General features: G+C 39.3%; 1 long non-coding RNA gene across 1 annotated transcript; it reads right to left on the minus strand.

Annotated features, from left to right (window-relative positions):
- Positions 1–8,008: 8,008 nt before the first annotated feature.
- Positions 8,009–10,534, minus strand: LOC145433819 (uncharacterized). Its single transcript, XR_013913196.1, has 3 exons — positions 10,364–10,534; positions 9,875–9,982; positions 8,009–8,702 (listed from the first exon to the last, which is right to left on the minus strand). It is a non-coding gene; the product is annotated as an uncharacterized LOC145433819 (long non-coding RNA).
- Between the last annotated feature and the right edge of the window lie 5,120 nt (positions 10,535–15,654).

Consider the following 15,654-nt stretch of genomic DNA (forward strand, 5'->3'; position numbering starts at 1 on the left):
CGGAAAGGACCATTCTGGGTAATGTCCATGCACGGTAAAGAACCAGATCACATGGCGAGGGAAGCTTACACTCTCAGCGAAAAGAGTGCATATTCACACCCGTGTACCACTCAAGATATACGGGTGTGAATACACACCCGTGGTACACGATACAAAGACCTACATCAGATTTACACCAGAGTATAAACAACACACAATATTTGAATAAAAATGAAGTTAAGAAGGTACGGAGGTAGGCAGGAGGATTTATAACCGCGATATATATTTCTGAGTTATGTTCGGTTTTCGTGTACCACATTTTCGGTGTGAATACCCCTCCATTCGCTAATAGTTTCGACTTTCACACTTCACTGAAGTATTGTGTGGTTTGGAGTATTTCATCGAGTATAAAATTGGGATGTCGGGATATTTCTTCTTTGCTTTATTTCGACTCACCCCGTGACATTTTGATGACGTTTCAGCACAAAATTGCATCGGAACATTTAAGTCCAACGCGCAATAGTTTGTCCAGGGATATATAGAACTCTATATATTCTATATATCCCTGAGTTCGTCAATCAGATGTGGCCAGTCGGCTGAAAAGGTTGGTCACCCTGCTGGTCCAGGCCAAACCGGGCAATGTATTCGGAGTCTGACTATTGTTACATTGATATTGAGCGGAGTGTGAAACGGGTTTCTATAGTTTCTATACTTCTAATGACTATACTCTATTACCCCATTAACAAGTTATACAGTAGTAGAGTTACCATATTTTGGAAATTTGAAAAGAGGACACTTTTTAGACTTACAATACCGGAGTAAAATCTGGAAAAATTGGTAAATTTATTCCGAGTTTGTAGTTGGTTGACTAAAAAAATGGTCATCTTTCCGACTCGACTACCGAAATACGAAACAAAACAAAATATAGGTCGTCTTTCTGGCTCAATACCCGAAAGATCCGCCGTACGGTTACTTGAATACTGATTTCCTGTATCTCAGTTGAATTTTCACATATATTAAACCAAGATTTTCAAAAAAAGAGAACAAATTCTCAGAAAAGTGAACATTTGGGCGTCCTCCGATGACACTTTCAAAAAAGTCAAAAAAGACGACAAATCCTCTTAAAAGAGGACATATATGGTAAACCTATACATTGGCCAACACCCCAATGGCACGGATTTGGTTTTCAAGATACGAAAGACATATCAAATCAAGATGGAACCCGCTATATATATCTTTTACATTAGACAACGATGTATTCTTTATATACATTTCATTGATTGGTTGAATAAGCATCATTCACTTACTCCCTACATGTAGGCTAGTGTATTTCGCTCTTGATGTTGTGTGATTGCGGGTCACAGCAGAGAGTCACTAACTGGATGTTTCGAGCTAACTTTTGTAACAAAACAAGTAAAATTTTTAAGATATAGGAAAGGTGCATAACCGTTTACAGTGTTGATTTTTTTATGCTGCCAGCGCCATGCATAGAATGGCCCGAAGTTGAGATGCCTACAATTTCAACCAAAGATGTTATTATGACGTGAAAAATTGTGATATATGAAAAAGGTTCACAGTGCAGAACCTACCAAAGTTCGTTTGAGAACGTGAAGCCCTAAGTTTCTGGGGTTCACACACAGAAGTCGAACATTAAGTTCAGGTTCACACCATTCTTATAGTAAATATGGCCCTTTCGACGAAAAGGGCTACAGCCCACTGTCATAAACAGACCAATAATATCTTTAACCAGGACTACATCGTTATGCAGCATTTTGACTATTAGCGTTCATAATCATCAGAGCACAATACTTACTATAACTGTGGCATCGACGACGATTGCGAGGGTTCCAGCCACTCCACATGGTATACGTCAACTATATATTGGGTGCAAATCGTTCATAGGCTCATACTACATTTTTCGAAAGTATTTGCACTATTATGGCCTAATTATACAGCGTTAAAAAAAGCTGTGTTTGTTTTAAATGCAGCCCTAGGACCTAGGTGCGTGATAGTCACGTGTTATTCAGTGTGGTCTGTTGCATTCAATGATACTATAGTTTGTAACATGTTACGTGGTATGGTATGACATGGTATGGAATCGGAAATTTCCATGCTCCAAACCGGACTCGATCGTTCCAAACCATGCTCACAATTTTCCATACCATAGCAACATTCTTCCATACCATATTTGATACGTTTTTCATACTTTCGCAGTTGCCATAACCTCTCAGATATTATTATATCTCTGATGTGTGGAAATATTTCGGCGGCTATATTCTACTTACTTAGGATGAAATTATTATTTATTTAAACAGCCCTGATGCACCAATTCTATACCAATTTCTTTGTCTCATATGTCACCGTCGTAGGCTGCCTCAGTGCCTCATCATCGAAGGCGGAACGTAAATTATACGCGAGATTATTTGGGAATCACAACAGAGGTTCATGACATGTAACACTATGTGTGGTTACGCACTGCTAACAGCAATGTGGAGATATCATCTATAAAAAATTACATAAAACTAACTCAACTCCTGGGGGTATCTCTATACACAGGCCGCCTTTCCTCTACTGCAGTGGTTCCCAAACCGTGGTGACTGACAGTCTCTCAAGTGGTAATCGAGACGATTCGGCGGTTCGAGAAATACTGGGCACTATAAGCTGTCGAACTAAAATAGGCCAACGTCATATGTCCCATATTCTATGACTCTTCCATTGATCAGGCTGCGATTTTATAAGTCACCACGCGTTACTTTTGTGTCGATCAGTTACTATTAAATTCAGATTCCACTTGAGATCAATATATAAACCTTATTCTTATCACGGAATTGTGCACATGTATAGCCGAGTGTTATGCATCAAAACCGTAACCGGGTGGCGCGTTACAAAGCGATAGGAGGGTTGCAATTCGAAATTTCGAATGTCCATAAATCATATATTACGACCGATCGCAGAATATTCTAGACTCAATTCCACAAAACGTAGCAGATGATTGCTGGTTTGGATAAGGGTATATCGCTTACTCTAACTATAGCAGAACGTATTTCCTATATGCGAAATATCAGGCTGTACGGACGTCTCCGATCCTTATTCACTGAATTCGTCTTTCGTTTTTGATAAACCACGTATGGAGGAAACTGACGACTTTTATGCTGTAGTATTGCAGAATGCAGTATCTATACCACGGGAAGAAGAGTTACAATCAATTGTTGTCGAGTTTGAAACGCTATTATGCTTAGATACAGTTTAGTTGGTTCACAAACGCTGTATAAAACGAGTAGAAAATGTTTGGGAAGCACTACTCTACGGGCGATTTCATCACTACCAACTACCAACTATAGATATGATTAACGAACACACACATTATTTCCCTAACGAAGTTAAGTCCATCATTATGCGAGTCATAAACGAGACACAATAAGTAACATCGAACAAAAGAGTTATATTTTCAGTTCCATCGGCTTACTACTTTTGGTTTATGGTCGCGGTAAGTCGCCTTCGAACGGCAACTGAGGATTTCCACAAAAGGTACCACCCACTCATCGACACACTATGGCAGGGCTGGCCAACCTTTTTGGCCAAAGGGCCACATTCGATTTACGAACTTCTGCGCGGGCCACTATCCGCGCGAAGCGCGAAAAATTTTTGAATTTCATAGATCAATAATGTTGTCATTTGATTATATTGCGGGCCTGCTGTATATCGCTCGGCTAAGTTTGCGAGGACTGGGATATTCGGCGCATGCACATATCGATAGCAAAAGCTGCGACCAAGATGGGTCAAGCATTTCGTGCCTAGGTTTCAAAGTCTACGGTCTTACCGCGAGCGCAAACGCAAGGTGAACGACACTTTGTCTCGTAATCGCGAATATAGTTAGACTCAATCTGATACATTAGGTGTTCTTCCATTTTCACAAAATGGCAACAATATTAAAAACAAGCAATCGAGTGACAACATATTGCGCTAAGCTTGTAGAAATTTTTTACCTTTGATACATCTATCGCAAATTATTCTGCTTTATTGTAGTGTAAGAAGATATATACCAATATGTGAATGGCCAATGGATCTGTCAATGCGTCGGAACTGATATTTTAGCCATAACATCTCAAGTGTTGCGGCCAGACTAATCAAATTTTTGGTTGGCCTTACAAGTTCAAAATCTGTGCAATCCATTTTTGATGATATTAGAAATTTCGGAAATTACCTCGCGGGCCACTCAAAACCTTCTCGCGGGCCACATGTGGCCCGCGGGCCACGGGTTGGCCGGCCCTGCACTATGGTATCGAGGTCATGGATTTTGACGGAATTTCTGACAAGCATTTTACTATAGTTTACTGTAGAAGGAGGTCGTATATAATCTAAAAATAGTACAAACATCTGGTTTTGATGTCGGTGACGTCATATTCGGAGATACGATCGTTGATATACAATGTGGGCCTAATTATCAATTCTTTCGTATATGTTGACGATTACCCCTGTCCAGTGACAGCCGAAACTATTCACCTTTACTAAAATATGAATATATTATTCTCATATATATCGAACTTCTGTACCATCAAGAGTGCATTCTCTGACAAAATATTGTACTGCAATTTCCAAATCGGAAATATTGCCCGCAAATGTGTTACGAGCATCAAGTTTATGAGAAACCTATAAGTTTTGTCCGTGATATATATAAATGGGGAAGGCTTGTGCTGGGATTTATGCAGCCACATGCATGAACGCCAAACTACAAATACATAGAATTGCAAATTTAGGAACAGTAATAGTTGATCGAAGCAATTTCGTGAAACTGTATATGAAAATTCAAGTATGTGCGGATACGCCTTTTTAATTCTGCAGCGATATATTTATCGGTGGTTATTTAAATATAACATGCCAATATAGCCAATCATATTAGTTATGGTACAACGACGGCAACAGCACTTTCCGAAGATCTCGCATGAGGATTTAGTGCCTTCTCCAAATACCTGTCAACGAGTTTCAAAAGACGAATAATGAAATCTAGACATACATATAAGCCGTAATTGATTTTATTTCAATGGATTTCGCAAAAAGCAGATATCGAAAGATAAGTACAAAAGTCGAGTCAATATTGATTTTAAAAATCCCAACTTATATCTTTATGACTCTAGTAATAAGTATCAGAGGTATGTAAGGTGACAGCCGCTAACCGTTTGTTTATCTCCGATTATACGATTTACAAATAATGGGATCATCACTCACACAAAATAATATACTTGCGAAATATGTGGTCAGCTTTGCTTTACCGTGATCTGGATGTGGTTACTTTTTGGTTTGTCTAGTATTTGTGTTAAAATAATCGCATATAACCTGAGTTGAAAAAGGAACAATATCAGGGGAATGATTCTCCGTCGCTAGAATTTTTTCTCCAGCCATTGTCCATTATGAACGATGTAGGCCAGTATATATACATATATATTTATATTTCATATCGGCACATATGTTCATCGCATCGCATAAAAAGGTCGGTTTCCCTTTCGTTCTTAGCTATAATTCCTTCACCAAATCGTAGTTGAAATTTCGATAGATGTAACATAAAGACCATAACTGAAGTGTAACACCATAGACCAGGGGTCCCATGCACGCAACCCGCGGGCCGCATTCGGTCCGCGAGATCATTTTGTGCGGCCCACGTCGCCATTTTGGATTTCGAAGTATTCGACAATATTTAACCGCCGCATATCTGTTTTTTTTTATATTGAAGAGCTTAACATTCGCTTTAAAACTATTAAAAAACTTGAAACTCCTCATCAGACTTCGCTATCATATCACTTTCAAAAGTTACTACGCGATGGAAGATCAGCGATCACGTCACATTATCTGTTCATGATGATAGAGCAATGACCCGTTGATAAATTCGTGACTGAAAATTGTGATTTGTACTTGGGACGTTTTGCGACGTTTTGCAGAATTACTCGAGCTCGAACTCGAAATGAATGGGTGATAAAATAAGAATGACTCTAGTTGAGTCCTGTCAAACGTTACAATTGGAGAAGGACTTATGACCCGATCGCCGTGACTTGGTACAGCCACGCACTCAACAAACTATCACACTGTTATCGGAAATAGTAATGTATCAAAAGGCCGTAGCTTAAGTGGCGTAGCGTATTTAGCTGTCTCAGCAGGTCGGTATGACAACCATTTGCATTTTGTCATCCCCTTGCTGTGTAGTTACTTATTTCCTGTATAATCTTAGGTCTCTTTATCCATGTGATTATCGCCTATTAAAGGTGGCGAGTAAAGTAGTGGTAGCCTACGCTCCATTTAGCTGTAACAGCAATAGATACTACGACGATCGGACATTTATATTGCTATGGCATATTATTCAGTATATTCAAGTTGTTGCTGTTGATCTGTTCCAATATTCGAAGGTAAATCTAACGCTGATTTAATTTGACTTTGGTAATGATATGGTCAATTACCTATAGTTATCAGGAGAATGCCCGTAACCCGGATTAGGCTGTATAATACTGCTCCAATGCTTTGATATCACGTCACACTTTGTTAATTTTTTAAATAATCCATAGCTATAAATGTGCACTTCAAATTTCCGCTGTAGCTGTCAAATTATAACGCGACAGCTTTTACGGTGTCACGATTCATTTGTACAGTCGCGTGGTGTCTGTAACTACTTATTTTGACAGAACAATGCCAAGTAATCTACAACAACAATTTTTTTCAAATGTTTAAAAATATTATTTTTTCGTGCCAGGCGTGAATTCACAATAGTAAATCGTATTTTCCTAATTTGTGCCGAATGTCAGTCTACAAGGTCCCGTCAAATAAGCCATACTTGGAAATATATTGAATCCCCAATCATTGGTGCTGCGGTTCGCGGCGCCATCAAAAACTAGGAAATTGGCCCGCGAGCATATATGAGTTTGAAAACCCTGCCATAGACTACTGAGCAGTGGTTCTCAACCTTTTTGTCTTCGCGGACCCCCTCAAGTTTTAGTTCAAATTTAGCTCAATTATCGTGCAACCGTCATCTATCTTTTGCAAATATAAATTGAAGGCTAGTGTTAAACAGCAACGAGATGACCATTAGTGAAAATATTATTATACTATATTTAGAAATATGGGTGGACTTTTATTATTTCGAAAAAGATTCTGCAGCTGAATTTCTTATTTCTTGAAATATGTGGTCCTGTCTTGAAAATTCACGCGTTCGATTCGAAATGAACGAGAGCTGAAAATCTATTTTCACAGAAGTGGGTGGCGGCGAATGTATAATATTAACGCTTGACGCTTCCGACCACACCTTTGAGCACGGCCGCAACAAATATGGCGCCAAAATTGGAAAACAGATTTTTCAATGAAGTTATCACTTCCAGACTAGGCATTTTTATATAGCAGCTCATCTTCAAAATTTTCTGGAATAGTTGTTATGTATATCACAGGAGAAAATAGAATCCGTGATGAGGTTTTAATCGCTTTTTTTAGACTGACTAGAAAAAAAACTGTTTTAACAAACCTCAACAAAACATTTTTAAACATCAATATGTTTGTGTCAGTAGACTATTGGCAATTTGGCAATTTAAATGATTTTACACACTGAGATTTTTAATCTCATACGGCCATTCTGTTGATGTGCTTGCTTACAAATTAATTCTCGGTCATTTTGAATAATTTAGAGGTTTCGCTGGCCCTCTGAAAATGCTTCGCAGTCCGCCAGGGGTCCGCGGACCCCCGGTTGAGAACCACTGCTATAGAGTTTCCTCGTTCCGTCATATAGAGCGAGGTGTCACAGTGACGTAATGGGTTCGGTTTTTAAAAGCGCTCGCTGTCACGCCGGGTATGTAGTATTGTTGCTAACAGCCCGAAATCCTGTCTTCAATACGGATTCCCAAAGCATATTGTTGTTTCTCTTATTAACCGGGTTTACAGCTGCCCTGATACCAACAGATCACATGTCCGTATTCTACTATGCCGTTGACGTTGTTACCGAAATTCTCGGAGATCTAAAAAACATAACTACGGCGATAGGTAACTATGTACGTCGAGGTTTAGAATGATTGACGCCGTTTTATTGCCTAAAATCGATAGTACGCTATTATTGTTAAGCAAAAGTGAGAAATATATACGTATAACGTGAGCAGACATTGGTTTTCAATCTGGACTAGTCTGACCAATATTTTTCGTAATATACGTATGCAAGTGTGCACTGTGCATACATCGTGGAAATAATTTGTGATTCGTGAACAGGGCGCTCACGAGGAATTCTCACATATTGATTTGACAGCATTCCTTTTTATACCTGTAGATTCTGCACAAAAATCGAATGAAAGTGTCGAATTACAGCTGTAAAACGTAGTATTGTGATGTGCTTAACGAGTCATATCTGTCTACCGATTACTACTCAAATCTTTTGTATTGAATGATAAGTGTAAAAGCTAGCCTCTGGAAGCATTTTCAGTCAGTAACACAATACAACCAATGACATGACTTTCGCACAATTTGAAGATGTTATCACGTCAACCAGATAGTAGTTACAAGGTATAGCGAGATCTCCACAGAGGATAGGCTCAAAGAATTATTTATATATATACAATTATACGTATTATACTGCATTCATTAATGCTGGCGCTGTGTAGTTCCGCTATATGACTCCATCGTAGTCGAAAGATGTCACGACAAAGTATTGAAGAGTGACTTCGAATGCTTGTTCCAACAGAACAAAGAGCAGCATACGCGGCAAACTGTGAAAGAATACTGAATTGTATTACAGCAATCGCCATAAACAGTATGCAGTAGCCTACGAACAACCTAGAATACTGTCAATCTAGTTATCATTTAGTTCAGCGGTTCCCAACCAGAAGTGACTGCTCCCAACTTCAAGTATCACATCAATGGATGGCCGTCAGAGCTAAACTATCGTACTCTGCAAACTCATTTCAATTTTTAATAAGCCATTCAGCCAACGGAATGATGCATAGGCCTATTGAAATAAACATTCTGCGATATAAAGATGAATTGTTGGAAGTTGAGGAAAAGTTAAAGAGATGAAATAGATCAGTGGTTTTCAAACTGGGGAGGGCGTGAAAGCGTCTGATGTGGGGCGCGAAGCTGCGGTTAATATTCTTATTGCTCTGTGTATAGTCCCAATTTCACATTTGAGAATTCTCTCATCAACAGTCATAACCTTCCATGCAATCAAACTCTCCGCTGGGATTGCCAGCATTCTGGTTACATTTTGTGATGTGACGATAAGGGGGCGCGAAATTTTTCACTATCACAAAGGTGTCGTGTTTGAAAAAGTTTGAGAACCACTGGAATAGAATAAATCAAGAATAGTAACTTTTGCAAGTATATTCCTAATCCGCCCAACGGGTTGAAACCTCTTTATCTGGTCGATTATCTTTATTGGCGTACATATCCACAATTCCACACAGTATATGATTTTGCTGTCATCGAAATCACAATTTTTGCCGTTTACTCTAGCTTGCAGTTAATATTTGCATAAGATAGATGGAGGCAACATGATATTTGCGGTAAATTCAACCTACAACCCAAGGTCGGGGATGGGCCTTGACGGACTAAAACGGGTCTGCGGGACAAAACGGTTGAGAACAACTGAACTGCGAATTTCCACTCCGTTATTATGTTATGAATAATATGTTGATGCCCCGCATAAGCGATCGCAAGCATGAATTTCTGAAAATCTATGAATGAAGCAAGCTCATCTTCCATATAGTTTATATGCCATTCACATGTCCCAATATGGATATATCGCCATATTTCACGAGAGAAAAGAAAACAGCAGCAGTTAGAACAACTGGTGTCGCATCATTCCTATATAGTTATAGCATAAATTACAAAGCAATGAGTTCATCTTCGTACAAGAGCCCACGATAAAATAATATTCTCTTACTTTTCCGTTCGCGCCTCGTTTGAAATACAAGGCAATCTTTCCGATTGCGCGCGCGGCGACAGTAGTTGGCCTGGCATGCACTTTTTATCAAACGAAAAGCGTGCATGACTAAACAAAAAATGGATTAAACAATAAACGACATATCTACCTATTTACACCTGCGTTGGGTATCATTTCTGATCGACAAAAAAAATAGATAAACAGATATGCATCATTTGGTATTTTGATATATTCGCGAATTATTTGAAGGCCGTTGCTTCTGTTCAGAATCAGGTTAATACATTATAGTTGACCGAGCTTAGAATGTTAAGAATATTACAGGACTGCATCATTTCGGAACCAGTTATCCGTCTTTCGACGAAGTATGAATTCTAGTCAGCCAATACTATCGGGAATTTGAGTATGGGTCTATAGCTCAAATTACCCCGAGCAATGAAAAGACCATTTCAACTGAAATTCCAATCGTACATAGGTAGCTTATATTCTTACCGTTTTGTCTTGTACTAAATGAGCTGGCACCTACATCATCCAGGACATGACGTAATACCAATAAAGACACCGCTAAACAGACGAATGCCATCTTCATTGTTTTAGAGTGAGGGTCGTGAGAGGATCAGATTAAAATAAAAAACACTACACCTGTACGATGGTACAATAACATTTTCAACAATATCCAAAATTTCAACACCGTAACTGTTATGCAAAATAGTAATTATAATGACGACTAGATACTAGACATATCTAAATATATCATGTACTTGCCTTATCTTTGCTATTTTATGAACGTTGGAATTATCTGGTGTAGCGTAGCGGCGAAAAATGGAATATTCTAAATAGATTCACCCCTTTAAAATTGACTTCAAACATTCACCATGCTGGTAGCAGAAAGGTTGCGCCGTATTTCAAGGGTGTTTCCAACTGAAAATTTATCAAGCATTGGGCCCTGGTGTTCTACAGGTCTCCCCCCACTTATACATCGGAAAATTGTTACAACGATACCTCTCTGATTTCAACCCCAGGCTAAAATGATTGGGTCTGAATTTCTGACAGCTACGTCGTAATATCTGGTGGTGTGACTACGGTTATACGTTGCCTTTCATGCTATATGAGCTCAACGTGTTTCCACCTTTTTCGCTCTTCGCCATTTTACAAATAGCTTCGTATTATGTAACAAAAATAGTTTCATATATGCATCCCACAATTCCATTTGTAGTTAAATCCATCGAACGATTAAGCATCTCTTTCACTCGGATACAGAGAGTTAACATCAAAAGAAGAACCGTTTCCCTTGCTACGGTGAAAATAGCACTGATATAAATGCGATATTAAGTAAGTAGATAAGCACAATTGACATATGCTAAATATTTGTTTGAATGGGTATGATCAAATAGCAATCGATTTAATATTTTGAAGCATGACACGATCAGGTGAATAAGGGTGATCAAGTACGCCACATCTATTTTATATCAGGATACCTTTCGGTTAAATGTTATCTCCTGGTTCTAAAGTCGGCAACTTGTCATATAATCAAATTTAATATTCACAATAGACCTGGCGTAGATGATGAAAAGATCGATTATTTCAACACAATTTTGACCGATAGAGTCAGCGAATATCAGCAGATAATATTTTGCATTTTCTGAAAATAAAAATCCTTATAGCAGACTTTGCTGATGGTAAACATATAATGAAGATATGGGGACAAGTAGTTGAACTCAGACTGCACCAATACAATTCGAAAATATAAGCGGTTATTATTTTGCATCTTCTACATTTGAATCCCAATTTGAAATTCCCGAAAAATAGGTTAATGAGCTGAAAGAATCTACAGAATATTAATAATATTATTATTATTAAGTGGCGACGTTTATGTTTCCGGCCTTGTGCGTCACGGACAATTGCGTTTTCTCTTTGATTTAAATCCACGGCAATAGAAGTTGAAAGGTCAGTTTTATTTTCAGGTGAACTCGGACCCTTTATTCCAATTAAATGCCAAGGATGCCTCATAATATAGCGTAAGAGTTTGATCCTCTGCTCGTTCGGCAGTTTCCTGTCAACACATCCCCGACGGAAAAAATTCTCTCGCACTCATTAAACATGTGTCTGTTGTTTGAACAGCTGTATCGTTATGAAAATACCGAAACATAGTCATTGGCATACTTAGATAACAGACATTGCTATAATCTTCCTCCCGACAATGCATATGCTGAGTATCATCCGATGTTTATCGCTAGGAGATAATTTTCAGTTAGGCCTACTCAGATCAAATCAGCTGCAGGTGTGAGCGTGTCACTATAATCGTCAAATCAAAAACTTCACCGTGGACTAGACATAGCATGATCAAAAGATGCTTGATGCCATAAAACCCCAGCTATTCAATATAGCATTGACCATGCGCCACCGAAATTCAATTGATTGTGAACCCCTTCTTCAGGTTTATCGGTCGGCTTTTGAATTCCACTATGGATTATCACTGGTAAAGTAAACGCTACCAGTAACCCCATCCTCGTATTTCAAATTTTTAGTTCACTATCTTGTACTGGCGTCAGTGAACCCAAATTGAAGCCATAGAAATGTAATACCCGTTTTCGAAATTATAGGTGGGAGTCACACCATTTGAAGTGCAGTCAACACTTGTTGTGTGAGAACTGGAGACCTAAGACCTTTGGTAGGGAAATTCAATACACACCAATAAACAGCTTCGCGGTACATCAGTCGCCATGTGGCTTGAGCAATGAACAAAACGCGATGCGTGCTGAGCGCGGTCTCGTCGATAGTTCTCGGAAAACAAATACCGGTTCCCTGTAACTTCCTAGTGCCGGAGAAACAATGACATGCATACAAAATTTAAACCGCAGTACTGGTACTGCTTGAACGTGATATGGAAACTGAATTTCTGTTTGCTGGCATATGGTAATCTTTATGTCAAGGTATTTTCAGTTTTTCATAGTGCAACTTTCTTAATATAATCAAATGCTTTTCCGTCCAAAACATGGGTCGCGAAGGGCATCGATATGGATTGCGAAAATGTTTACTTCAAGTACCCTGCACAATTGTTGATGACACGGTTTAATTTACGTAGAACTTTCCGCAAATTAGAAAATTATATCTGCCCTTTGCACGATTTCTGCTGCTACACGCCTGACCTGAAAATAACTGGCACCGATGGTACTCGCAGTTTTATTGAGATGCAGGACACAACGTTGCTGCCAGCACCCTCTTGAAAAATCTCTATGTGATGAGTTCTAGTCCTGGTACCGAAAAAGAAATGTCAGAGCCTTTCATGCCCCGCCCAGAAGGAGCTTCGCTCTTTTGAAAATGATAATGACGCGAGCACAATTAGCTACTATACTGATTCTGGGAACGAAGCTGATAAGCATGTGTTATGACAAGTGAAGTCAGTGATCCAGGGTCTGCCGATGACTCTCAAATCCCTCGAGGTTCAGAATAAGCGTCTTACGAATTGTAATACTTGTATGAAAGCGGATAATTTTCCGCTGGATGCTGTTGGGGAATTTGTGAATGATAATGGGACTGAGAATTGTTTGGCTGGAGCCGTTTCAGATTAGTTTTGGCATCATCGTCTTGGCCAGTGCTTCTCAACCTTTTCCAGTTCGCGACCGACCCCCTTTTAATGCAAATTTTATTGTGCGACCAAAATGAGATATGACCGAACGAATGAAAAATACAATGATGAAAAAAGAAACAATATTTGCTATGCATGCGAAAATGGATATTATCAGATAAAGTCGTGGCTTGATCAGACCCATGCTCACGAGCTCAGCCTGGCAGACCATGTTACTTAGTAGGCCTATCACTACCAGGAACATCGCAGTATTCCTTCTTCATTTCAATTCTTTGGTTATCCAGCCCTCTGCAGACAGCCTAAACCTCTCTTCACCTTGTATTCCTCGTCTGATGTCATAAAATCAATGAAGTGTGACGACGTTATGAACTCCCCTAAAATGCCAAAGTTTGTGTTGATGCTCGAACGATGAGGAATTACACAGAGCGCCGTTTGCGTCATAGTACATTGCACACTGAGACGACTAAATTGTTGGGGCAGAATAGTTTAGAGCAGTGGTTCTCAACTTTTTTTTAGACACGCCCCCCTTTATGATAGTGAAAGCGGTGAATTACATTGTTAACACATGTTGCTAAGTAGATGCGTTATTATTAGGCTGCTCCCTTGCTCCGCGTGGCTTGGTATAATATCCTTGCTGTTTTGCTAGCTTCGCTGGCAGGTCCGCGTCGGCCGAGTGTATGTATTAACAGCATGATAATTCCGACGCAAATTACATTCCTTGAACACAGAGACCTTCTTGGTACTAACCATGAACTAAAAAAGACCGGTTCACGGCTAACTTAAGTAAAGAAAGATATAGTGCTCCAAATCTCGCAGAAATATCGATCTTCAGTTTCATCTTTCATTGTACGACAGTGGTCGGGAACCTATGGCTCTTTTGGGTATAAGATATGGCTATTTGCCAAATATTTATTGTTGTACTGAATTGATCTATATTGCAGGCAGAGACTTGTTGGTAAATTTCCATCACGGCCAGAATATTTATTCTCGTGGCAGTATAAACATGTCTTTGAGAGGTAAAGACAATGCCGTCTTCAGGTTTAGTGGCTCGGACAGCTCTTTCCAAAATCCCCAAATTTAAGTTACTGTCTCGCCAGCGACCAATATCACTCGTGAATTCGATGTACCCGACTCGAAATCTTGGATTGCACGAAACGTTGATTGGTCAAAGAGTAGGCTATAGCAGACATGGCGATGCCCATAAATGACAACGCAGCTATCAAATATAAACGCACCGTCATCCAAGATCAGCTAATCTACGGCGCGAAATGAACTGCTGTGGAAGTGACATTCACAATAACAAACAACGCCATAGCTACCCACGTTCGTGATTGGTAAGTCGCTTTGTAACACCATGAGAAGTGAGAAGTTGATCAGTATATAGATTTTCGGAATCAGTGCGACAGTTACATTCAGTTCATATCAGTTAATATAAATTCTAAGCTATTTACGAAGAATTGCGGTATCAATGGCAAAATTCACGCGTTTGTGCCTGACCTCTCTCATCGGGCTGTATTTTCGAATAATAAATATGCAAATCGCCTACTTTTGGGAGGATAATGTTCAAAATTTAGTCATTCACTAACATCGATAGAAAATACCAATAGTAATTGAAATTTTCACAATTTCAAACAAAATCCTGGCGACAGCTGATGAACTGCCTCGCTTGCCTCCCCTGAACCCATGTCACTGATGTATCACACCTTACATTGGGAATATACTTCTGTAGTGATCATGTTTGGGTCCACTTACGATTGTGATCATGGGTTGTCGCATTTAAAAGGAGCATCACGATTCACGACGAAGCTACGTTCTCGTAACTCAAGTTTCGCATGCTCGAATAAGGTTACCAGCATGATTAGTACGAGTTTTTGCAGAAAAAATGAGGCACACACGACGAATCCCATGTTGTGATCGAGTTTATATAAGTTCTAAGATGACATCACGAACTTTCAATTGTGACGTAACAGAGGATTAACATGTATGGCTCTTTGGGAGTTAAAATGGAAAAAATCGGGCCAATATGGCTCTTTGGACGAAAAAGGTTCCCGACCACTGTTGTACGGTATGGCATCGTCTGTGAGTGAGGATGGCCGCCAATCACGTGCAGTGCAGTGATTGCATTATTTTACGAATTAGGATTTAGAAACCTATGACGTTACAGTTTAAAGCACAGACCTGGCAACAAACAAGA

This window comes from Botryllus schlosseri, chromosome 2 (genome assembly GCF_051294905.1).
Source record: "Botryllus schlosseri isolate E-star chromosome 2, Bs_hap1, whole genome shotgun sequence".
Lineage (NCBI taxonomy): Eukaryota > Metazoa > Chordata > Ascidiacea > Stolidobranchia > Styelidae > Botryllus > Botryllus schlosseri.